Below are 26,839 nucleotides of genomic sequence, written 5' to 3'. Positions count from 1 at the left end.
TTGGCGGGATGTTACTCATGCCCCCATACACATTAACAGCACAGAGGTGGAATGAGAGGAGGGTGTCAAGCTCCTGGGAGTGGTCATCCACAACAAGCTGTCTTGGATGTATCACTACCTGGTATGGCAACTGTACCATTCAAGATTGGTGACGGTTACAGAGAGTGGTGAACTCAGCCCGGACAATCACAAAGGCCTACCTCCCATCTATAAAATCCATCTACCAGGCCTGCTGTCAAGGGAAGCTGCCAGCATTCTTAAAGATCCATCCCACTCTGGCAATGTTTGTCTACAACCTCTACCATCAAGGAGAAGGTACAGAAGCCTGAACAAACACACCAGCCAGTTTTGTAACAGTTTCTACCCTACTATTGTTAGAATACTGAATGGACTCTCAAACTCTCAGGATTTGCCTGAACCTTTATTTTTGTTTTTGTCGCTGTTTACCTATTATTTACTATGCGACTTAACTATGTGATCGCAAGACAACGCTTTTCACTGTGCCTCAGTACATGTGACAATAAATAAATTCAATTCAGTTCAAGTGGTGGATGTAGTCCAGTTAAAAGGGTTAAAAAGCATTTGGATCAGCACACGAATAGGAATGGTTCAGAGGGATATGGGCCAAACACTGGTAGGTGCAACTAGTTTAGTTTGAGAACATAGTCAGCATGGACTAGTTGGACAGAACAGTCTGTTTCTGCACTGTCTGACTGTCTAACTGTTCTATACTGGTCTTAAACCCATTTTCTTGCCTCCCCCCATAACCATCCACTTCCTTGTTGTCGAACATTCAAATGAACTCAGCCTTGAATATATTCAATGAACCCCACCCCCAACTGCAGGAAGACATCACCACCTAGGAACTCAATTTCTCTTGCTAATGTATCATTTGCCTTGCTCATTGCTTGCTGATATAGAAGGACGCTGAGGCCTGTTTGTACATCAACACATCATTCCTGATGAAGGGCTCGTGCCTGAAATGTCGAATCTCCTGCTTCTCAGATGCTGCCTGAACCTGCTATGCTTTACCAGCCCTACACTTTTCGACTCTGATCTCCAGCATATGCAGTCCTCACTTTCTTCACATCCCAATATATCACTATTTAAGGAATGCGATAACTTCACATTGTGCTACTACATTTGCCGTATGTTTGCTAACTAAGACACAATCTTGGACCAACTTTTCCAGACTCTCTCCCCTCGCCGGGATTCACTCCTTTTCCTTTCAATTGCTGCAAAACAAAAATTGAACCCCAGAATGAAAACAAATGGAAAAGGGGGTGAGAAAAGAAAGTGCCGTACTCACAGATGTTGGACAGAGGAAGGAAGTTGCAGTCTGGGGTGAAGCTCAATCTTCATTCAGAGAGGAACAACAGCAATAGCAGCTTCAGAAGCTCATGGTCAAACTTCCGTATTCAGACAAAAGCAAGGCTCTGATTGACAAAGGAACCAGGCTCCTTCCGGTCATCCCGAGCTCCCCATTGGTCCATCAAAGAAAGTCGCGTCCGTAATTGCGGACAGCGTGGGGCATGCGCAGTTCTTGTTAACGCCGCTGAACATGCGCAGTACTTACTGACACCGAGGAGTATGCGCAGTGTGGTCTGTGGCGATGCTGGTGTTGCTGACAAGATTTTGTACCCAAATGTCAAATGTCAACAGGAGTTTAAAAAAAAGCTGAAGCCACATTTTTTTTAAATCTGTAGCTCGACATTTTATTGCGTTTGCATTTTGTGTGACTCCTCAACTTTTGAATGTCTTTTCCTCAGGGTAGGGGAGTCCCAAACTAGAGGGACTCCCCTTCCCTGAGGATTGAGAGGGAAAAGATTTAAAGGGACCTCAGGGTCAGAAAAAAACAGTTTGAAAGTTAATTCCCCTCAACACATGCCCCCTCTTATGCCCTGAACAAGATAGATTGTTCACAGCCTATTAATCATGAGTAGCAATGATGTTGTGAAACTTAGAAGGGTTCAAAAACGATTTACAAATATGTTGCAAAGGTTGGAGAGGTTCAGCTGCAGGGAGAGGCTGAATAGGCTGGGGCTGATTTTCATACAGCGTTGGATGCTGAGGGTTTATAAAACCTTATAGAGATTTATAAAATCATGAGGGGCATTGATAGGTTAAATAAACAAGGTCTTTTCGCTGGGGTGGGAGAGTCCAGAACTAGAGGGCATTCATTTTGGGTGAGAGGGGAAAGATATAAAAAGGACCTGAGGGGCACACTTTTCACGCAAAGGGTGGTGCATGTATTGAATTAGCTGCCAGAAGAAGTGGTGGAGGCTGGTACAATTACAAAATTTAAAAGACATTTGGATGGGTATAAGGGCCAAGATTAATTTAGGATACCTGGTCAGCATGGACCGGCGGGTTTGTACAACTCTATGGTTCTATTTCTGCATAGTCAGAATCAATTTCACAAGACTAGGCATAGGCCGACCACAAATTACACCCTGTCCTCAACTGTGGACTAACTGGACATATTTGAATGCAAGTTTCAGAAAGATGTCTGCAGCTTTTCTATAAAGTTGAACATGCTTTCATGATATTTCTGAATATATCATTTTAGCTATTCTCAATTTTAAAGATCAGTCATTTCTCGTGAAGCCGTGTCTACCAGGTATAGTCATCAACATCCATTCTCTTTCTCTCTTCCTAGAAGGGTTTGATACAGCGATCGATGAGGGTTTGAGGCATCTGCAAGGAGAGGGAGTGGGTGGAAGAGAAGGAGAGAGAATGGACGGATGGGCAGAGTGTCAGGGGGTGAGAGAGATAATTGACAGGGGGACAGAGGGTGGGAGGATGAGAACACTGGGGGGAACAGAGGGTGATGGGATGGAGAAGATTGTGGGTACCGATGGTTAGGGAAAGAGAAAGACTGGTGGGCAGAAGTGGGGAGGAAGAGAATGCAGGGCAGAGGGTGGGGGTTGAGAGAGAATGGACGGGGACAGTGGGTGGGGAGAGATTGGACAGGGGGGCAGGACTGGTGTTGATATCTCACGAACTGGAACCCACTCCTCCCACAGCAGACTTGTGTCAATCATTTCTCAATATATACGTGGCAAAAGCAGTAGAATCATAATTCTGACAGGCCATTCGGCCCATCGAATTCACACTGACATTCCAAATAGCATCCCATCCAGACCCATCTGCTGACCCTACAGCCCTGCAGTTCCTCATGGCTAACCCACTCTAATCTGCACGCTTCAGCATGGCCAATCCACCTTAAACTGCAGATCTTTGGACTGTGGGAGAAAACCAGAGCACTCGCAGGTAACCTACACAGACACAAGGAGGAGGACGTGCCAAGGTCCACACAGACAGTTGCCCAAGGATGGAATCAAACATGGACCCCTGGCACTGTGAGGCTGTGGTACTAACCACTGAGCCACTGTGCCGTCCAGAGTTAGCTTCTAACTTTTCACGTACCCTCAGCAGAGGCTCTCTCCTGACATTTGTGGACCACACCTGCTGTAACCTCCCTTTCCCACATCTTCAGCCCTGAGCACAATGGTTCCCGAATCCTGGCACCAGATAGACACCGATGTCATCTGGCCTCCTGCTTACAATTGCGGAGACCGGAGACAATCCGTCACTATTCTGTCTCTTACCACCACCTCCCCAATGTTGTTCGTATTCCCAGCACCCAGCCAGTTCGCTCCTCCACTCCCTTGCAGCCCTCTCTCAGATTCCCTTTACCTGCCTGATCCACGCTCACACCTCCTGACCCTGTCCACTGACTCAATCAGAAGGGTCTGTCCGGAGAGGAATGACTAACTCCTGGAATAAAATGTCTGGTTATCTTTTACATCAAAGGTCTGCAGCCTGGCTTTCAGCTCCATCTCTCTGAGCTGAATGTCCACCAGCATGTGTTTGCCCTGGATCACAGCATCCAGAGCCTCCCACCTTCTGCAAATCAGAAGACAAGTCCCACCCTACACTCTCCAATGTGTGTTGTGTAACTGCTTCATCATTTCTGGTGGCCGAGCAGAGGCTAAGTTCAACTTGGATTCCAAACTTGGGTATCAATAGCCATGAGGATGGCTTCAAATGGACCTTGGGTTGATGTCACACTACATGTGACTCCACTACACTATACAGTCTCTCTCTCTCTCACACATACACAGACACACACACTCTCATACACACACACATGCATGTAAGTCAATAGGGTGAATTTGCGGAATTATATTTCCAAATACATTGTATTTTGCTCAAAAAGTTCACAATCTGCAGGCAGTCAATGCATGTAATAATTTTATAAATTCCTACTTTGGAAATAGAACCAGTCTGACTCAAGATTGGGATACTGACAGACTTGAACCTCACACCTTCCATGCATTGTCTGAGCTGTCACTTCTTTTTATAAAATAGAGTCATAGAGTCAAAGAGATGTACAGCATGGAAACAGACCCTTCGGTCCAATCCGTCTACACCGACCAGACATCCCAACCCAATCTAATCCCACCTGCCAGCACCCAGCCCATATCCCTCCAAACCCTTCCTATTCATATACCCATCCAAATGCCTCTTAAATGTTACAATTGTACCAGCCTCCATGACATCCTCTGGCAGCTCATTCCATACACGTACCACCCTCTGCGTGAAAAACCTGCCCCTTAGGTCTCTTTTATATCTTTCCCCTCTCACCAAAAGGAATGCCGTCTAGTTCTAGACTCCCCGATCCCAGGGAAAATACTTTGTCTATTTATCGTATCCATGCCCCTCATAATTTTGTAAACCTCTATAAGGTCATCCCTCAGCCTCCGACGCTCCAGGGAAAACAGCCCCAGCCTGTTCAGCCTCTCCCTATAACTCAAATCCTCCAGCCCTGGCAACATCCTTGTAAATCTTTTCTGAACCCTTTCAAGTTTCGCAACATCTTATGGGTGGCGCAGTGGTTAGCACTGCTGCCTCACAGCGCCAGAGATCTGGGTTCAATTCCTGCCTCCGGCGACTGACTGTGTGGAGTTTGCACATTCTCCCCGTGTCTGCGTGGGTTTCCTCCGGGTGCTCCGGTTTCCTCCCACAGTCATAAAGATGTGCAGGTCAGGTGAATTGGTCATGCTAAATTGCCCCTCGTGTTAGGTAAGGGGTAAATGTAGGGGTATGGGTGGGTTGTGCTTCAGCGGGTCGGTGTGGATTTGTTGGCCCGAAGGGCCTGTTTCCACACTGTAATGTAATCTGTAATCTTTCCGATAGGAAGGAGACCATAATTGCATGCAATATTCCAACAGTGGCCTAACCAATGTTTTGAACAGCTGCAGCATGATCTCCCAATTCCTGTACTCAATGCTCTGACCAATAAAGGAAAGCATACCAAATGCCTTCTTCACTATCCTATCTACCTTAAGTTATCTCGAGCATATGACTTAAAAGAAGTTCTAGGATTTGCATATTAATGAACTGAAACCTGCAACCCATTCTAAAAGATGAAAGACTTAACAGCAATCTTGGTTTGTTCAATATATCATTTCAGTTGCATGACACTGATCTTTTGCTATAAATTCTGTGTCTTATGATCCTGCTCCACAGCTACCTGATGAAGGAGCAGCGCGCCGAAAGCTAGTGCTCCCAAATAAACCTGTTGGACTATATCCTGGTGTTATGTGATTTTTAACGTTGTTTCTCATGAACACAGCCACAACACTTCCTGCTGCTGCCAGGAAACATTACAATGCTGATGAAACGATGCAGTACCTGCAGAGATGAAAATCTTAACAGTTTCTAAGGATACTTGCTACTGATTCACTGCTTCTTCTGATACACGACTTTGGTAACATAGTGCTGGAAGCTGAGTGAGCAGCTTTAAAACAGAAACTTGTTGGATTTTAAATCTTTCAATGTCTGAGTCTGAATTTAGGTAACCTTTATTGCGACCCAACTTTGTTACAGCTTCATGATCTCCCCAGCAAAAAAATTACAAAAAGTAGCTTTCCTTTTCTTCAACAGCTGAAGCTCAAAGCACGCACACACACCCCTGACCTCCCCTGCCACCCCAGTTGCTTTATTATTGGTAAGCACTGAGGTGTCCCTTTGTAACTGAATCCTTGATACAGTCTTAACCCGGAGGAAGTAATGCCTCACTCAGCAATTTCAGCCCATATACTGTATCCAAGTAAGTTTCTCCCCACTCATTTTCCGGGGGCAGGGGTGGGGACAGGGGCTTAAAGTCGACCATATTGCTGAGAGTCTGGAGTCATGTGTAGGCCAGACCGGGTAAAGGATGTATCTGGGACGACTGAGTGAATCCTTTCCCACAACAGCAGTTTCCTTCCCTAAAAAAGTCATGAGTGAATTAGATGAGGATGTTTTCCCCCTGAAAATGGTTTCACCATTAGATTCTGAACTCCAGATTTCTGACCAAATTCCAATCTGCCATGGCGGGATTCAAACCCGGGGGAGTTCCCAGAGTTGATGTAGTAATCCAGTTGATAATACCACTCGGCCATTGCTTCTTCGATCCCAGTGATGGCACATGAACTCACTAGTGCCTCCGGAAGTTGTCCACCCAACCAAATCCCTTCCTGCACTCAGCAGGAGAACAGCCTCTCCCAGTGTGGACCCACTGGTATGTCTGCAGGGTGGATGAACTCATGAACCCCTTCCTGCAGTGACAGTAGGTGAACGGCCTCTCCCCAGTGCGGACCCAAGGATGTTTCAGCAGGCCAGGAGAATTGACGAATGTATTCCTGTACTTGGAGCAAGTGAATGGCTTCTCCCCGGTGTGAACATGCCAGTGCATCAGCTGGTTGCACAGCCAACTGAATCCCTTCCCACACACAGAGCAGGAGAATGGCCTCTCCCCTGTGTGAATGCTTCTATGAGTCTCCAGCACTGACGGGGAAGGGAACCCTTTCCCACAGTCCCCACATTTCCACAGTTTCCCCATGGGGAGAGCTTTCCTTGTGTCCCTCTGGGTTTGAAATTACCAACAGAATGGGTACACAGTCTCTCTCCACCGTGAGGGATGAAACTTTGATTCCCCAAACTGAGTAACTGGTTTCAAGCACTTTTCACAGTCAGTGCACTGAATCTCCCTCACTTGGGTGTCTCTGTATTCAAAAAGTGTCCAAAATCTCTCAAGCAGACAAAAGCAAACATTTCTTCTCAATTGGAATGGTTGCTGATATTCAAGTCCCAATGAATCAAGTGGCTCTGTCAGAAGTTGATGTATCATTTGCTTTCAGATTTCTTTCTACATGTCTTCCTGCAAAATTAAATTCACAAAATACGTGATCACAGTCAATACTGTTAAATGAACACAACATAGGTGACAATTCCTGTAGTTTGTCAGATGCCTGATCACATCTTATCCAGGACACAGAAACCTGAAAACCCTCATGCAACCAGATAGCCTTAAGTGTGTATGGAGGAAATCTTCATTTCGGTGACAATAACCTAGAACAAGCTGCCGACAAAGGCACTGGAAATGGAGCTGAATCAAGGACAATGAAAATGAAATGTCAAGGCTACTTGAGAAAAACAAACCAGTAAAGTTGCTGAATGACTTTCTACTGTCCTATTCAATAAAAAAGATGACAAGAAATACAGAATATAACTTCAGTGCTAGATTAGAATGTGAAAAATAATAGCCACAAGGCTTTTATAACAGCGAATAATATCAGATATACACCATATGAAGCAACATATGTCTACATTTTATATCAACGTGCCAATCCCTTAGATTCTGCTCCGTCCCATGAGTAACTACCATCTTAATTCTGAACATGAGGAAAGAAGCGATCTTTTTCCGCAATGCAAATTGTATTTAAATAAACGTATCAAACTGAGGGGAAAAATTTAGTATACCGTTAAGAAGGACAGAGAGCATCTGATACCTTTGCAGAGTCTGCTCCCTCCCTGGATTCACTTCAGTTGCTACATGTGAATAGTGTTTCCTCCCTCTCTTTCTCCCTCCAAGGATGAGAAATGGAAAGGGCAAAGATATTGCTTTGCTTCCACAATTTCTCCATGATGTGGGAATCCTTGTCTCTCTCCAGCTTTGACAATCGGTTGAAAGACCACTCATGTATGGAACATGTTCCATCTATTGCTGCTGCGAATGGGGTGTTGCTATTTCAGGCTATGTGCCCGCTTAAAGCTCTTCCCACGGTCAGTTCATTGGAACACTCTCACTCAGGTATGCATACCTCAGTCTCACTGATGTTTGAAACCTTGTGAAGCAGACAGGACAGGAGGGAAATTAAAAAATGCTACTAGATTCAAAGGCCGATGATATTCCCGTGCCAATGAATTGATTGTCTCTATCAGATCTTGTTTTGAGATTTCTGGCTGTAAATCCTCCCTTTCTCGTATACTGTAAAAGGAGATTACAGAAGACATTGCTGTCTACACAGTATAGAAATTCAATACAGACAATTCTGGTTTCTGAGGAACATTCTTTCTTTTCTCCTTCCCTCAAAAATGTGAATCGTAATGCTACAGTCTCCCTCCATTCTTACTCTACTGTGGCTATTATCACCCTCATTTCCGTTCTCCTAAAAATGCTGAAAAATGTTGACTGACAGATCTTGTGGAACCCTAGGTCTGAATATCATACAGAAGTTGAAGCATTTTATCTTGTCAAGGTCCCACAGGATGTTTATAAGCCCTTCGACCAAAATAATCCATTCACCCCATCAAATCTGCTCCACCATTTATTCCCATAATGATTAATATTATAATCCAAAAATCCACATTCATGCCTTATTATTGATTCCCCTATTGATTAAAATTCTGCCCAACATCTGCCTTGACTGTACTTAGTGATTGAACTTCAATAGCCCTGTCATTCATTACCCTCTGAGAGAAGATATCCACCTCATCTCCATCATAAATATGCAAACACTTAAGATTAGAGGCTATTCCTTCTGGTCTGAAACTCTCCCACAAATGAACACTACCTTTTTGGCAACTAACCTATCAGGCCCACTAAAATTCTGATACTTATTCATTCAGATCTCCTCTCATTCTTCCAAACTCGAACGAATGCTCAGCTAAGCTACTCAACATTTCCTCATTAGCAAACACGTCAATTCCCGGGATTAATTTTGTGAACGCTCTCTCACCAGCTTCCAATATTTCTGTCTTCTCCTCTACTTCGAGGGACCAGAGTGCAAAACACGCAAGTTACAGCATAATAAAGAATGCTGAATAATAGACATTTTTCCAGCAGAAAATCGAAAATGTGCAAAAATAGTCAGATGGAAAAGAGTCCAATCATGTAGTGGTAAGGAGCCTGATGGCTTGGGGGAAGAAACTGTTGCCTAATCTGGTCGTGATAGATTGAATTGGGAGGTGGGTGTGAGGATCTAAAGTTGGAATTAAGGCAACAAAATATGTACATTTTTATTTCAACAAAATGGCTTCTCGATTTAAAAGAATACTACAAAATGGCCTGTGAACCATACTGCTGAACAAACTGCTGATTTGCAGAATTAACTTGCAGTTCAAAGATAAGAGGACAATAGAATTTTCATAAGATGCATACTGACACATTATTTGACCATTTGAACTAACCTTGAACTAAGACATGGCATGACAATTTATGTAAATTAGATATCCTTCTTAAAGAAAATATCATTGGATTAACTTGCTGTAAATCATGTCACCTTATTATATGTGATTGGTCTTTCTCGTAATTAAGACTACTATTTCTTAAAAAAATGTAAATAATGTATAATTTTTAAGTGTAATTGCGCAACTTCATCACGGAACACAGAAGCTTCAATCTCTGTGTTGCTGTTTAAAAAGGGGAGAGATTAATTGAAGTTGAGGGTGCTTTGGTACTTGCGGACAGTGGTCTTCGAAAATTGCTGAACTCTGAGGGGAGGGTTGAAATCTGAATTCCCAAGCTTTATTAACTTTTGTTTTTTTAAAAAAAATTCTTTCTCCCGAGCTTCGTTGCTTTCAGAAATAAAACAATATCAATCTCCAGAGATTGGTTATTTTCTGGTGTTATCTTTTTAATAGAAAAAAATTCGATCGCTCAAAATTCATTTATTTTCGGTTTGGGTTGTGTTAACTTCGTTACTTTTCGGTTTAAAAAAAACTCCGATTGCCTTAAATTCGTTTATTTTCGGGTTCGCTTAATTTGAAATTCGTTATTTTTCGGGTTTATGTTTCATGCTCAATTGGGAAAACGACACTGCAGTGGACTAGGTTGTGGCAAAAGTGCTGCTTCACCTGGCAGGTATGTTAGAGCCCTTGGATATTCAGGAGGGAGCAGGTAAATGGGCAGGTGTTACACATTCGGCGGTTGCAGGGGAAAGTGCCTTGGCATTATGGGAGGTGGGTGTGGGGTGTTGCGAGTGAAGGAAGAGTGGAACCGAGGTGGAACCCCTGGCACAACGGGTGCGTGTTGGGACCATAACCCAGCTGAGAAAGCATTCTCTCCTATTCACTCAATGTCGTCTTTAGCAGCTTTCCGGTATAACAGCGCTCTGTTCTGCACCTCGCCTTCTCATCTGGTGCCGAAAAAAGCTTGGACATAAATATTTCCCAGTGATATACTGGCCCAATGTGCCCAGTCGCGTTGATACACTCGTAGAGGTCTGCGTGGACTTCTCCTGTTCTCTGTATCCTATGTTGAGGAGGGCAATGCTTGTCACTGGCCACTCGGGCGTCAGAGAAAAGTTTCGAAACAAAATGGTTGAATTATCTGCCAGTGGAGAGAGCCCGGTTCCCGGGGACGGGACAAACAGCAGCAGGGAGACTGAATGAGAAGCAGCTGTTCGGGAAACTCTTTGCCGTTTGCAATTCTCAGAGCAATCTCAAATGTATTTCATACTGAGCAAGTCTCAGGTCGCGCAAGCGGTGTGGGGGGTTAGTAGCATTCCGGCCCTCTGGCTCTTTGGTCTAGGCGTATGATTCTCGTTTTGGGTCCTTTACTCTACCGAGTTGCGAGAGGTCCCGGGTTCAAATCCCGGACGAGCCCGCGTTTTTTAACTTGACTTGTGCAAAACTGCCTGATTAATTTTCTCAAAAAACGCCTTCGTGAAACGAGGTTGGGCTGTTTGGAGTACGAATGAGGCAGAAAACAGGGAAGTGAAATGGTTGGAGATAGTGTTCAACAGGTTGACGTGAGTGGTGCTGTGTTTGAGGAATGTCAACAATCAAGGGAGATTGGAAAATTGGAACAGCTCTCCTCGGAGAACCGAACTTTTCCAAGTCATGAGGGACCTAGAAACAGGAAATAATGTTGTGAAAATGCTCCCACACCTGAAAGGATCCTCAACGATTCGGCAGAATTTTAAAGTCACGAGGAAAAGAAGTAAAAGTGACATTAGGAAGAACGTTTACGTACAGGGAGTGGTTAGGGTTAGTAAGTCCCTGTCTGACACTGACAAAGAGGAAGATTCAATGGACACAAAAGGGAATTCGGTGGTCACGTTCAGATGTGCAAATTTACGCTGAGAAGGCGAGAGAATGAAACGAATAGAGACACACGTTTACTTAAGTGTAGAACCAGCAGAGCGAAGGTGGGCCGCATGGCCACCGTCTGCGCTGTGACACATGTTGTGATTCAGTGTGAAATCACAGTTCGACCAACAGAATGTGGGAATTTAGAAATAAGTTTATATTTACACAGCCTCCATACGTCCGCGAAACAGCATATTACACGACAGCAGTGGAGGTCTTTGACATCAGGCTCGAACGTGCCTGCCGCGTGCCAGACGGAAACCTGAAGTGTTCTGTGGAAGGGGCGCCGCGTGTGGCAGCAGAGTGGCGCAGCGGGAGCGTGCTGGGCCCATAACCCAGAGGTCGATGGATCGAAACCATCCTCTGCTATTATTCAATGTCTCCTCGAGCTGCTTTCCTTAAGATCGGTGCTCTCTTCTGCAAGCTGCCTTTGCATCGATTTACCAAAATGTCGGATATTGATGCACTCGCCAAATCAGGTGGCATGGTTTTAGAGGTCTCAGTGGTATTCTGGTCTTCGCCGGTTTCCTCTTGAACCGAATCGCAAACCCAGTTCTCTGCGATGCCAATCAGCTGGTAAAGTTGAAACACATGCCTTGTGGTTTCGTCCATTCCTTGCAGTCATTCGCCACCCTGGTTCAGACGAGAATGACAAGCATGTCAGAAACCGCATCACGACTCAGACATCGTCCCCTCCTATTAGGACGGATACCACCGATTGTGAATAACCTGAGAGAGAGAGAGAGAGACAAGTGACAGACAGTCGCCGTGGACGCGATGGGCTGAACGGCTTCTGTCTGCGCGAGAATGATGCTACGTGTTTATGCCGTCCCACTGCCTGTCTCTGGGACAGAGAGGCTGAGGGGGCAAAACTGGTTCATTTTTAACCGTCCCTTCCGTGTTGGACTGCCTGCAGTCCCTCAGCTCAGGGCCGTGGGGATGACTCTCAGTGAGTGAAGGTTTCACTCGGATTCTCTTCATCTGGGACACTTGGGGCTCAGATGTTAACTGCTGCGCGGTCGCAGCAAAGAAAGCAATGCCCACTTTGCAATAGACTTTCCGTAAGATTGCTGCGTGAAGACGATTTCTGAACACCAAGAAGGCTGCACAACAATGTGAATTTACCTGAGCGAAGAGACCTCGGTGTCCATTTCTTTCTGTCCTGCCAGCACAGCATCTTTCTATCTCTCCGATAACAGACCCTTGGAGAAAGTTCACAATCAAAGTTGTTCATGTTCCCCGCATTAATGTAACTGACACCTCTCACCCCAAGGGTTTCAGAGAGAGAGAGAGAGAGAGAGAGCAGAAGAGCGAATGGACTCTACCCGCACCCCACCCTACACCCCGTCCCACCCCGCAGAACAACGTGCAAGTAGAAATGAAATGGTTTAATTATCCACCAGTGGAGGTAGTCCAGTTCCTGGGGATGAGACAAATATCAGCGCCCCGGGGACAGAATGACAAGCAGATGTTCTGGAAACGCTTTGCTGCTTGCAATTGTTGGAGCAATGTGGAATATACTTCACACTGAGCAAGTTTCAGCTGGCTCAGAGTCTCCGATGTACATTGCTGTGTTTGCCGCCAGCTCAGAGAGAGAACAATAGGAAGGACGTAGGAGTGAATAACGATCCGCGTGAGAGGGCGAATAACTGTTAATGGAGACTGTTAGCGGCTAACAATACGTAGTGTGTCATAGCAGACGAGGTGATAACAAGGAGTCGTTTGTGTGGTAGGGGTCAAGGACATGGGGGAGTTCAGGCCCTAAAGTTATGGAACTCGATATTGAAGACCGGAGGGCTGTAAGGTCTCCAAGTGGAAAATGAGGTGTTGTTCTTTCATCTGGAGCGAGAACACTGCTGCAAGCCTGAGACAGAGATGTTGGCCAGGGCACAGGGTGATGTGTTAAAGTGGCAGGCAACCGCAAGGTCAGGGCCTTTTTTTCCGCGGGCAGAACCGGGATGTTCTGCGAAGCAGTCACCCAGTTTATGCTTCATTCTACATTGGGGAAATGAGACTGTGAGCAGCGAATGCAGTGGACTAGGTTGTGGCAAAAGTGCTGCTTCACCTGGCAGGTATGTTAGAGCCCTTGGATATTCAGGAGGGAGCAGGTAAATGGGCAGGTGTTACACATTCGGCGGTTGCAGGGGAAAGTGCCTTGGCACTATGGGAGGTGGGTGTGGGGTGTTGCGAGTGAAGGAAGAGTGGAACCGAGGTGGAACCCCTGGCACAACGGGTGCGTGTTGGGACCATAACCCAGCTGAGAAAGCATTCTCTCCTATTCACTCAATGTCGTCTTTAGCAGCTTTCCGGTATAACAGCGCTCTGTTCTGCACCTCGCCTTCTCATCTGGTGCCGAAAAAAGCTTGGACATAAATATTTCCCAGTGATATACTGGCCCAATGTGCACAGTCGCGTTGATACACTCGTAGAGGTCTGCGTGGACTTCTCCTGTTCTCTGTATCCTATGTTGAGGAGGGCAATGCTTGTCACTGGCCACTCGGGCGTCAGAGAAAAGTTTCGAAACAAAATGGTTGAATTATCTGCCAGTGGAGAGAGCCCGGTTCCCGGGGACGGGACAAACAGCAGCAGGGAGACTGAATGAGAAGCAGCTGTTCGGGAAACTCTTTGCCGTTTGCAATTCTCAGAGCAATCTCAAATGTATTTCATACTGAGCAAGTCTCAGGTCGCGCAAGCGGTGTGGGGGGTTAGTAGCATTCCGGCCCTCTGGCTCTTTGGTCTAGGCGTATGATTCTCGTTTTGGGTCCTTTACTGTACCGAGTTGCGAGAGGTCCCGGGTTCAAATCCCGGACGAGCCCGCGTTTTTTAACTTGACTTGTGCAAAACTGCCTGATTAATTTTCTCAAAAAACGCCTTCGTGAAACGAGGTTGGGCTGTTTGGAGTACGAATGAGGCAGAAAACAGGGAAGTGAAATGGTTGGAGATAGTGTTCAACAGGTTGACGTGAGTGGTGCTGTGTTTGAGGAATGTCAACAATCAAGGGAGATTGGAAAATTGGAACAGCTCTCCTCGGAGAACCGAACTTTTCCAAGTCATGAGGGACCTAGAAACAGGAAATAATGTTGTGAAAATGCTCCCACACCTGAAAGGATCCTCAACGATTCGGCAGAATTTTAAAGTCACGAGGAAAAGAAGTAAAAGTGACATTAGGAAGAACGTTTACGTACAGGGAGTGGTTAGGGTTAGTAAGTCCCTGTCTGACACTGACAAAGAGGAAGATTCAATGGACACAAAAGGGAATTCGGTGGTCACGTTCAGATGTGCAAATTTACGCTGAGAAGGCGAGAGAATGAAACGAATAGAGACACACGTTTACTTAAGTGTAGAACCAGCAGAGCGAAGGTGGGCCGCATGGCCACCGTCTGCGCTGTGACACATGTTGTGATTCAGTGTGAAATCACAGTTCGACCAACAGAATGTGGGAATTTAGAAATAAGTTTATATTTACACAGCCTCCATACGTCCGCGAAACAGCATATTACACGACAGCAGTGGAGGTCTTTGACATCAGGCTCGAACGTGCCTGCCGCGTGCCAGACGGAAACCTGAAGTGTTCTGTGGAAGGGGCGCCGCGTGTGGCAGCAGAGTGGCGCAGCGGGAGCGTGCTGGGCCCATAACCCAGAGGTCGATGGATCGAAACCATCCTCTGCTATTATTCAATGTCTCCTCGAGCTGCTTTCCTTAAGATCGGTGCTCTCTTCTGCAAGCTGCCTTTGCATCGATTTACCAAAATGTCGGATATCGATGCACTCGCCAAATCAGGTGGCATGGTTTTAGAGGTCTCAGTGGTATTCTGGTCTTCGCCGGTTTCCTCTTGAACCGAATCGCAAACCCAGTTCTCTGCGATGCCAATCAGCTGGTAAAGTTGAAACACATGCCTTGTGGTTTCGTCCATTCCTTGCAGTCATTCGCCACCCTGGTTCAGACGAGAATGACAAGCATGTCAGAAACCGCATCACGACTCAGACATCGTCCCCTCCTATTAGGACGGATACCACCGATTGTGAATAACCTGAGAGAGAGAGAGAGAGAGAGACAAGTGACAGACAGTCGCCGTGGACGCGATGGGCTGAACGGCTTCTGTCTGCGCGAGAATGATGCTACGTGTTTATGCCGTCCCACTGCCTGTCTCTGGGACAGAGAGGCTGAGGGGGCAAAACTGGTTCATTTTTAACCGTCCCTTCCGTGTTGGACTGCCTGCAGTCCCTCAGCTCAGGGCCGTGGGGATGACTCTCAGTGAGTGAAGGTTTCACTCGGATTCTCTTCATCTGGGACACTTGGGGCTCAGATGTTAACTGCTGCGCGGTCGCAGCAAAGAAAGCAATGCCCACTTTGCAATAGACTTTCCGTAAGATTGCTGCGTGAAGACGATTTCTGAACACCAAGAAGGCTGCACAACAATGTGAATTTACCTGAGCGAAGAGACCTCGGTGTCCATTTCTTTCTGTCCTGCCAGCACAGCATCTTTCTATCTCTCCGATAACAGACCCTTGGAGAAAGTTCACAATCAAAGTTGTTCATGTTCCCCGCATTAATGTAACTGACACCTCTCACCCCAAGGGTTTCAGAGAGAGAGAGAGAGAGAGAGCAGAAGAGCGAATGGACTCTACCCGCACCCCACCCTACACCCTGTCCCACCCCGCAGAACAACGTGCAAGTAGAAATGAAATGGTTTAATTATCCACCAGTGGAGGTAGTCCAGTTCCTGGGGATGAGACAAATATCAGCGCCCCGGGGACAGAATGACAAGCAGATGTTCTGGAAACGCTTTGCTGCTTGCAATTGTTGGAGCAATGTGGAATATACTTCACACTGAGCAAGTTTCAGCTGGCTCAGAGTCTCCGATGTACATTGCTGTGTTTGCCGCCAGCTCAGAGAGAGAACAATAGGAAGGACGTAGGAGTGAATAACGATCCGCGTGAGAGGGCGAATAACTGTTAATGGAGACTGTTAGCGGCTAACAATACGTAGTGTGTCATAGCAGACGAGGTGATAACAAGGAGTCGTTTGTGTGGTAGGGGTCAAGGACATGGGGGAGTTCAGGCCCTAAAGTTATGGAACTCGATATTGAAGACCGGAGGGCTGTAAGGTCTCCAAGTGGAAAATGAGGTGTTGTTCTTTCATCTGGAGCGAGAACACTGCTGCAAGCCTGAGACAGAGATGTTGGCCAGGGCACAGGGTGATGTGTTAAAGTGGCAGGCAACCGCAAGGTCAGGGCCTTTTTTTCCGCGGGCAGAACCGGGATGTTCTGCGAAGCAGTCACCCAGTTTATGCTTCATTCTACATTGGGGAAATGAGACTGTGAGCAGCAAATGCAGTGGACTAGGTTGTGGCAAAAGTGCTGCTTCACCTGGCAGGTATGATAGAGCCCTTGGATATTCAGGAGGGAGCAGGTAAATGGGCAGGTGTTACACATTCGGCGGTTGCAGGGGAAAGTGCCTTGGCACTATGGGAGGTGGGTGTGGGGTGTTGCGAGTGAAGGAAGAGTGGAACCGAGGTGGAACCCCTGGCACAACGGGTGCGTGTTGGGACCATAACCCAGCTGAGAAAGCATTCTCTCCTATTCACTCAATGTCGTCTTTAGCAGCTTTCCGGTATAACAGCGCTCTGTTCTGCACCTCGCCTTCTCATCTGGTGCCGAAAAAAGCTTGGACATAAATATGTCCCAGTGATATACTGGCCCAATGTGCACAGTCGCGTTGATACACTCGTAGAGGTCTGCGTGGACTTCTCCTGTTCTCTGTATCCTATGTTGAGGAGGGCAATGCTTGTCACTGGCCACTCGGGCGTCAGAGAAAAGTTTCGAAACAAAATGGTTGAATTATCTGCCAGTGGAGAGAGCCCGGTTCCCGGGGACGGGACAAACAGCAGCAGGGAGACTGAATGAGAAGCAGCTGTTCGGGAAACTCTTTGCCGTTTGCAATTCTCAGAGCAATCTCAAATGTATTTCATACTGAGCAAGTCTCAGGTCGCGCAAGCGGTGTGGGGGGTTAGTAGCATTCCGGCCCTCTGGCTCGTTGGTCTAGGCGTATGATTCTCGCTTTGGGTCCTTTACTGTACCGAGTTGCGAGAGGTCCCGGGTTCAAATCCCTGAAGTTGGCATGTTCTCTCCCCCTTGTGTCTGTGTTGGTTACCTCTGGGTGTTCTGGCTTCCTCCCACAGTCCAAAGATCTGCAACCAGTTCTTCATCCAGACACCCCCTCTGGACAAGCCCTTCGCATACATAGGATCTGTTCAGGTGAGGAGGAACACTACGCAATGTTCTTCACAGCTTGCAGCACATTATTGATGAGGATGAGCACCTCACCAAGACCTTCCCCACGCCTCCACTTACCCCCTTCAAACAACCGCCAAACTTTAAACAGATAATTGTTCGCAGTAAACTGCCTGGCCTTCAGGACAACATGATACAACTCTGTCACGGCAGATAATGAAAGACGTATCAGAATGTTGACACGATTACCACTATTACACGTGGGGACACCACCCACCATGAGGGCAGCAGGTACTCATGTGACTCAGCCAACATTGTTTATCTCATATGCTGCAGGCAATGATGCAAACAAGTCTTGGTATATTGGTGAGACCGAGCAGAGGCTACAGCAACAGATGAATGGACACTGCACAACAATCACCAGCCAGGAGTGTTTCCTCCCAGTCAGGGAACAGTACAGCGGTCTGGGACATTCAGCCTTGGACCTTCGGGTGACTATCCTTCAAAGTAGACTTCAGGATGGGCAACAACGGAAAGTGGCTGGGCAGAGGCTGATAGCCAAGTTCAATACCCTTTGAGACGGCCTCAACCGGGACCTTGGGTTCATGTCACACTACACTATACATTCTCTCTCTCTCTCTCATACACACGCGCGCGCATGTATTCACACACACCCTCTCGCAGACTTATACTCCATTATACACTCTCTCTCTCACACACACACACACACCCACACCCTCTCAGACTTATTCCCCATTACACTCTCTCACACACACATGATCACACGGTTTCTCCTGCACACACACACACATACATAAAAGTTTGTGGGTTGAATTTGTACTTGCAGAATCGCATTTTATTTTGCTCAAAAACTCATACACGTAAGATTCTGTAATACAACGATAGAAATAGAATCCGTCTGACCTAACATTGGGACACAGACAGACTTTAACTTAACACCTTCAATGCATCATCTGATTGAGATGACACCTATTGTTAAAAGCTAGCTTGACAACGTAACTTTTGAAAAGTTTTAGGATTTACATGTGAAGGAACCGAAACTAACATGGTCATTCTAAAAAATGGTCGAGGTAAGCTAAAGTTGTTTAATATTCCATCCCATGCCACTGCAATCCTGGTGCTATAAAGTCTGTGTGTTATGATTCTGCTCCACAACCAACGATGAAGGAGCAGCGCTTCGAAAACTAGTGATTCCAAATCAACCTGTCGGGCTATAACCTGGCATTGTGTGATTTTTAACTTTGAAAATATGTAGTAATGCCAACATCTCCATACTGCGCATGCTACTCGGTGTCAGCACGCACTGCGCATGTTCCACGGTGTCAGCAAACTATTACGCATGCTCACGCAACAAGCGGAAACACTCCGTGACCTTGTTTTGATGGACCAATGAGAAGCTCTGGAGGACCGGATGTAGACCGGTCCTCCTGCCAATCACAGCAAACCCATCGTCTGGATGCGGACGTAGGACCATGTGCTTCTGAGGTGGTTGTTGCTGCTCCTCTCTCTCTGAATGAAGATTGAGCTTCACCCCAGACTGCAACTTCCTTCCTCTCTCCAACATCTGTGAGTTCAACACACTCTTTTCTCAACCCCTTTTCCATTCCGGGGTTGAGCTGTTGACTTGCAGGAACTGAAGGCAAACGGAGTGAATCCAGGGAGGGGACAGACTCTGGGAAAGTTAGTCCAGGTCTTTTTTTCAATGGCAAATACAGGAGAATTGACATTTCAGGCTCGAGCGTTTCATCAGCAATGATGTGTGGATGAACAAAGGGGCCTCTGCGTCCTTCTAATCCAGTCAATGCAAGTTGTCAGACAGGTGCAGCAAGTAGTGAGCAAGGCAAGTGGTATATTAGCAAGAGGAATTGAGATCAGAAGTGGGGACGCCTTCCTGCAGTTTAGGCGTAATTGAATATATCCAAGGCTGAGTTCATCTGATTTTTGAACAACAAAGAAGTGATGATTATGGGGGAGGCAAGACCAGTGCAGATCACTTACTATGCTGACTATGTTCTCAAACTAAACTGGACCCACCTGCCTGTGTTTAACCTATATCCCTCTGAACCTTTTATATTGGAGTCATAGAGATGTACAGCACAGAAACAGACCCTTTGGTCCAATTTGTCCATGACTATCAGTTATCCTAATCTAGTCTATTTGCCAGCCCTGGACCATATCCCTCGAACCCCTTCTATTATAGACTGTGAGAAACAAAAGCTCACTCACTTTAATAATTTCAGTCCGAGACAAATATCTGAATAACAGCTTCTTTTTTTATTTATACACCTATAGGTGGGTGCCTTGTCTAATTACCAGGTAAGGTAATTACAGAATGCACACTATATCCAAAAAACCCTCACAATTTATACCATATTTTTTTCCTTATTCCATTGTCTGTTCCCTGCTTCGCTTACGTCACTCATTTCCTTAAGACTTATCCCACAACTTCTGTTTATCCTGTTTTGTCCGTGACAAACTCTTATCTCTGACTCCCATAAGGGTGTTTGACGTCAGTCTATTATAGATTATTGATTAGGCATATCTTTTCTTCTATCAGCATCTATTTCCATCCAGAGGCCACTTTGACCTCTTTGATTAGGGTTAGTTCCTGTGTCTTCAGGAAGGGAAACAGATGCTTTCCTGTTTGCCCATATATCCACCATTGTTCTGTATTCATGTCTCATGCTCACATATCCTTTGTTTTTGCTGAATATGTATTTTCTCATTCCTATTCTGTATCAGAATTTATACTTGCAGAAATAACATTAATTCATTTATATCCCACAATTTCCCCTTTTTCTTTTCATTACTATCTGTTATCTTCTGCATTTTTGTCTCCCTCTTTTTTTTTAAACATTGTTCCCAAAATTCGCAAGCATCATTTCAGAGATTTCATCCATCTTAGTCTCACTCATCTCCTTATTATTTAGTTGATAAAGTCCCTCTGTCAAATTTCCCCTCAGGGGCATTCGTTTCATCAAGGCTGTTTCAATCAGCCTCTGCGTGAGCCCTCGTATACAGGGTATGATACAACAGCCAATGGCCACCAATACCCCGACTACTACTATCAGGGAAGTAAGGATAGAAACCACGACCCCCTTCCATTTTCCAAACCAGGATTCAAGCCACCCTGTGAGAGATGTGTCTACTCCTGAATTCTCAGCCAGTTCCTCTGCTAAGGTAGTCAATCCCCTTAAGGCCCGAGTAATTGAACCATCAGGCGCAGTATTATTAGGAATAAAGGTACAACAGCTTCCTCCTAACATCACACATACACCCCCTTTCTCTGCTAAAATCATATCAAGGGCTATTCTATTTTCCCATGCCATCCTACTCGTCGCATCAAGCTGTTCTGATATTCCTTTAACCGCCTCTCTTGTATAATTTATAAATCGCTGTTGATTATAGAAAATGTAATTTATCCAATCTACATTTTTATTAATTGTTACCCACCAAAAGAGAGCTGACTCAAAGCCTGCTGCAATCTGGTTACGAGCCTTGAATTCATCAGGTACTCCCCTAGGAACTCCTACCGAATCAAGATAAATCCTGTCATCAAAAGAAGTATCTAACAGTAATCTCTTACCCCTTCCCCTTTTTCTTACTATCTTCTCCTTCTCAAATGCCAAGGTAAATGGAATTGCCAATTGTACAATTGCGCATATCCCTTTCCAATCCAGAGGTCGTGTGGGTCTCAATATTTTTCCTCCACAGTACCACCACAGATCCGCTCGGGGAACCTTTAATGCCGAGTAGTTCCCTCCCTTCTCCGTTTCGGTAACATTCTTAATCTCTGTACACAATTTCAGCTCCCCCAAATCTCTCGACCGGCTTGTACCTCATCTACGCACACACGACGTGTGATTTCCAACTGCGGCAGAAAATGTGGGGGGAACTTTTGCATCTTTCTCCTCCAAGGGAGGGAACATCAGAGATAGGGAGGTATAATTCCTATCATTCCATGCAGTCTCATCCTGATACAGGGCTATCATACATTTCATGCCCTTCCTGTCTCGCTTCCATCCGAGCGGAAAGGGAACCACCTGGGCCACTGGCCTACCGGAGGCACATGCATAGCAATTGCTTTTGTTCAGACTTTTTACAGTATACTTTACCCATTCAACCCAGGCATTTGTATCCCCGTACCCAGTCTCTATCTCGATGGTCTGTTTCAAATCCTTTACCTCTATAATTTTTACTACTTTAGGATCATCGGGAGGGGTGAAAGGTTGTATCTCATTACCCAGTAATTCTACCCGTTTTCCCTGTCCTACGCTAATTCGAAAACAACAGCCCACAAATTCCTTCCCATTTGCTTTCATTTCAATCCCAAATGTTTCATTTAATTGTATCTCATAAGTGCCACCTCCCAAAACTGCTTCGTGCCATGTGGTTTTCCTTATCGTTAAATATATGGGGTTACACTTTTTATCGGGACAATCGGTGCTGGTCAGAAGGGGGCCCGGTCTATTGTGACAAGACCATTATACCAGGTACAATCCCCGAGGCCATCCCCATAGGACTTAAGATGTATCTCTGAGTTGCGGTATTGTCTCTGATTAGCTACATTCCCACAATTTACTAAGCTACATACATCAGTGTCTATTACTTGTGGATTATCAGACTCAGGAACCATTAATAATACATATGAAAATGATATTTGACAAAATCCTAATACCAAGAGGGCTAGCATCATAACTCTAAGCATTCCCAGTATTCTAATCGCTATGCTAAAACACAAAAAGGCTTAATATACAATCTTACAGAAATAATCCCGTGCCCGCGTCGCCACTGTATAGTCAATTACTCAAAGTCTCTTTAGTCTGAGTTTCAGCGGGTCTTGCGTTGATTCGGCTGTCCAGACTTCTTCCTCAACTGGAGGGTCTACTGGCCCTTTGATCCGAGTATAATGAGTCCAGCCTTTTTCCGCCGTCCTTATTGCCGTTTCGGTAGTCAAAAGAGCCTGGTACGGCCCTTCCCAGTCTGGCTGCAGCTTAGTCTCTGTCCATGATTTTATTAAGACCCAATCTCCTGGCCGGATGGGATGAACAGCAAATTCAAGGGGCGGAGTCTGTGCCAATAGACCCTGTTTTCTGAGGAAAGATAAAGAGGAGGACAAGCCCAGTATATACTTCTTTAAAAACAAATCTTTAGTTTCAGGAATTGGCAATTCTCCCTGCGTTCCCAAATAAGGTAATCCAAATAAAATTTCATAGGGGGATAGTCCCAAATCTTTCCTCGGGGCTGTTCGTACTCGCAAGAGAGCTATAGGTAAACATTTGGTCCAAGGGAGTCTGGTTTCTCTGATCAATTTAGAGAGCTGTCGTTTGAGTGTTTGGTTCATTCTCTCGACTCTTCCTGATGATGGTGGATGCCATGGAGTATGGAATTCCCAGGAAATCCCCAACCCCTTCATTACCCCCTGTAACACTTTAGAGGTAAAATGAGTTCCTTGGTCGGAATCTATACGGTTCACTAACCCATATCGGGGAATTATGTGCTCTAATATTGTTTTAGACACCCCATTTGCAGTGGCGGTAGCCAGGGGGTATGCTTCAACCCAACCAGATAAATGATCTACTATGACCAACATATATTTTAATCTTCCAACTCTAGGTAGTTCAGTATAATCTACTTGTATACTCTGAAAGGGTCTCAATCCTGGGTCTCTTCCTCCCTGGGCCTGTTTTCTCAGAACTTTTTTATTTACCTTTCTGCATATTATGCATCCCTCACATATTTGTTTAGCAATGGTATATATCCCTTTACATCCATATTCCCTGAGAACTAAATCACACATTGCTTGTACTCCCCAGTGACTGCCTTGGTGGAGGATAGCCATAATCTCTCGCATCATCATTTTGTTTAACATTTCCCTTCCATCAGATAACTTCCAATGCCCGTCAGCTGTCTTTGTAGCCCCTAAATCTCTCAATTCTCTTTCTTCCTTTTCAGTAAATATAGGAGCTTCCCTAGGACCTGGAACAGTAGGTATTAGGGAATGAATCACCACTTCTTGTGGGTTCAGGGCGGCTTCCCTAGCCACTTCATCAGCTAATCTATTTCCCCTAACCTCTGGTTCATTTCCTTTCTGATGACCATTTACGTGCACTACGGCTATCTCTTGGGGGAGTAATAAAGATTCCAAGACCCGTTTAATCAATTCTTCATGAACTAATTCCTTCCCCCGGCTATTGATCAATCCTCTTTCCTGCCATATCTTTCCGAACGTATGCACAACACCAAATGCATATTTAGAATCAGTGTATACTGTTCCCTCTTTATTTTCTAATGTCCTAAGGGCTCTCTCCAACGCATAGAGTTCGCAGGTCTGAGCTGACCACCCATTTGGCAACCTTCCTGCCTCCACCACACGACTTTCTGTCCCGTCTACGACTGCATACCCATTATGCCTTTTCCCTTCAATCACCCGGGATGACCCGTCAATAAAAAGTCTAGCCCCTGCATGAAGTGGAACATCTCTCAGGTCCATACGGACCTTAGTTTGGTATTCAATAATGTCAAGGCAGTCGTGCCCTGGATTCTGAGGAGAGTCTCCTTCCCCTTTCCAAAGAAAAGCAGCTGGATTTAAACAATTGTCGGTGACCAACACTAAATCATCCTTTTCTATCAGTATCGCCTCATATTTCAAAATCCGCGAGTCTGTCAACCATCGCCCAGCTTATTGGTTTAGGATTGTTCTCACTTGATGTGGAGTGCTTACTATTAGGGCTCCCCCAAATGTAAGCTTTCTGCTTTCCTCCACCAACAGTGCAGTGGCAGCCACAGCCTGCACACACTCAGGCCACCCTAGGGATACTGGATCCAATAGCTTTGAAAGATATGCTACTGGCTGTTTCATCCCTCCCCACCTCTGGGTTAATACTCCTAAAGCCGCTCCCTTATCTACGGTGACAAAGAGGTGGAAGGGTTTATCTAGGGAGGGTAAGGCTAACACGGGGGCATAAATCAAATCTCTTTTGAGTTTCTTGACTAGTTCTTTTTCCTCATTATTCCAATTTAGATGTTCTGGCTCCCCCTCTATTAGTTTGAGATATAATTTCCTAGTCTTCTGAGCATAGGAATCAATCCACAATCTGCAATATCCCGTTAGACCCAAACATTTGCGTAACTCTCGTTTAGTGCTGGGCAGTGGCATCCCCACTATTCCCTCTATCCGCTCCGGGCTTATCTTTCGCTTACCCTCACTCACTAAATGTCCCAAGTATTTTACTTCTTGCTCCACATATTGTAATTTGTTTTTAGATACTCGCAGGCCCTGCTGGCCCAGAAAATTCAATAATTTGTTAGTGGCTTCTACTACTCTGTCTCTTCTTATTCCTGATACTAAGAGGTCGTCTACATACTGCAACAGGGTAGTCCCCTTGGGGCTGCTAAATTTCTCCAATATTTGTTCTAACTTCTGTCCAAATAAATTCGGGGATTCCGTAAACCCCTGGGGGAGCACAGTCCATCGGTATTGCTGTTTCTGCCCTGTCTTGGGATCCTCCCATTCAAAGGCAAACAAATTCCTACTTTCCTCCGCCAAGGGACAAGCCCAAAAGGCACCCTTTAAATCTATCACACTAAACCATTTGTGGTCATGAGGGATCTTACTTAATAACGTATAGGGGTTTGGCACCACTGGGTGCCTGACCTGCACTATCCGATTTAATGTTCTCAAATCTTGCACCAATCGATAAGTTCCATCAGATTTCCGTACTGGTAGAATTGGGGTATTATAAGGAGACATACATGGTTCCAACAGTCCATCTCTAATCAGTCCCTCAATTACTGGCTGCAATCCTCGTTTACCTTCTATGGAAATAGGATATTGTCGTTCACAGACAACGTCCCCTTTCCGTTTTAAATTTATTAAAAGGGGAGGGATCTGTAGTTTTCCACGATTCCCTTCTCTAGCCCATACTATAGGGTCTATCTCTCTCTCTGCATCCTCTGTCAATATTGCCAGTTGTACAACTAATTCTTTTTCCTGAATTCCAATCTCCAGTCCTAAAAGAATAATTAGGTCTCTCCCCAGTAAGTTACTTCCTATATCAGGGATATACAGCAGTTCCCCTGTAACCCTACCTTTAGGACCTTCTATCATCAGAGGTTCAAATAGTGGAACAGTAAATCCTTCCCCTTTCACCCCCGAAACAGTAATTGACCGTGTTAACATTTCTACTTTCTTTGGTTTAAAATTTAGCGATGACCGTGCTGCCCCCGTATCTACTAGGAAGACTACCTCTTCCCTACAGGGTCCCACCTTCAAGTTTATCAAGGGTTCCTGGTGGGCCCCCGAGGGCAGGAACCCCTGACACCCCTATTCTTCATCATAATTCATAAGCGGAATTGCCTTTTCTTCCCTTTGTAGATCAGGACACTCCCGCTTAAAATGCCCTATCTTTCCACAATAATAGCATCCTGCCTGTAGCGACTTCCATCTCTGCCCCTGTCGCTCAAACCCTCTATCAAATGTTCCCCCTTGTCCTCTCCCTCTCCCTCTCCCTCTCTGTCCTACATGCTGCCTCCTGCCACTCCGGTTGCTCACTATTGGTTCCATTCTCCTCTTAATTACCTCATCAACCGTAGCTACCATCATTCTCGCCTTCTGTTTTTGTCTCTCATCCTCCCTCTTTACAAACACTTTCTGTGCCTCTCTCAACAATTCATCTAATGGTTTTTCACTCCATCCTTCTATCTTCTGTATCTTTCTCTGTATGCCTGGCCATGCTTTTGTCACAAAATGTACTTTCAAACGACCCTGTGCCACTGGGTCCTCAGGGTTCATTCCAGAGTATTTCCGCATTGAGTCCCTTAATCTTTGCAAGAAAGCTGAGGGAGTCTCAACTTTCTCCTGTCTAATTTCATAGGCTTTAATCAAATTCTGTGACTTCGGAACTGCCTCCCTTATCCCTTTTAGAATCAGGTCTTTCAATTCCCTCATTTCTTCTCTATGCTCCGGGTTTTGGTTTTCCCACTGGGGGTCTCTGAGGGGAAACTTCACCTCTCCCTGTCCAGCATCCCCATCTCCAATCGGGTGTTCCCTGTCCCATATTTTAATGGCAGCTCCTCGTATAAGTCCCCTCTCCTCCCCAGTAAATAGTATATTCAAAATAGACATTAATTCAGCCCAGGTATACAGACTGGGCCCCAAAA

The 26,839-nt window shown here is 45.6% G+C and overlaps 1 long non-coding RNA gene and 2 other non-coding genes across 3 annotated transcripts in view; 2 read left to right on the top strand and 1 right to left on the bottom strand.

Moving 5' to 3' along the window:
• Positions 1-26,839, bottom strand: part of LOC148142779 (uncharacterized) — a 142,091-nt gene that overhangs the window by 7,408 nt on the left and 107,844 nt on the right. The gene's annotated exons all lie outside the window — the stretch shown is intronic.
• trnam-cau (transfer RNA methionine (anticodon CAU)) lies at positions 11,722-11,793 on the top strand. The gene has a single exon. It is a non-coding gene; the product is annotated as a tRNA-Met (tRNA).
• trnam-cau (transfer RNA methionine (anticodon CAU)) lies at positions 15,023-15,094 on the top strand. The gene has a single exon. It is a non-coding gene; the product is annotated as a tRNA-Met (tRNA).

Source organism: Chiloscyllium plagiosum, unplaced genomic scaffold, assembly GCF_037043375.1.
Source record: "Chiloscyllium plagiosum isolate Xiang-an unplaced genomic scaffold, Cpla_swu_hap1 HiC_scaffold_27, whole genome shotgun sequence".
NCBI classification, from domain to species: Eukaryota; Metazoa; Chordata; class Chondrichthyes; order Orectolobiformes; family Hemiscylliidae; genus Chiloscyllium; species Chiloscyllium plagiosum.
The sequence above is the reverse complement of the archived record's forward strand: the minus strand, read 5'-3'. Positions and strand labels throughout refer to the sequence as shown.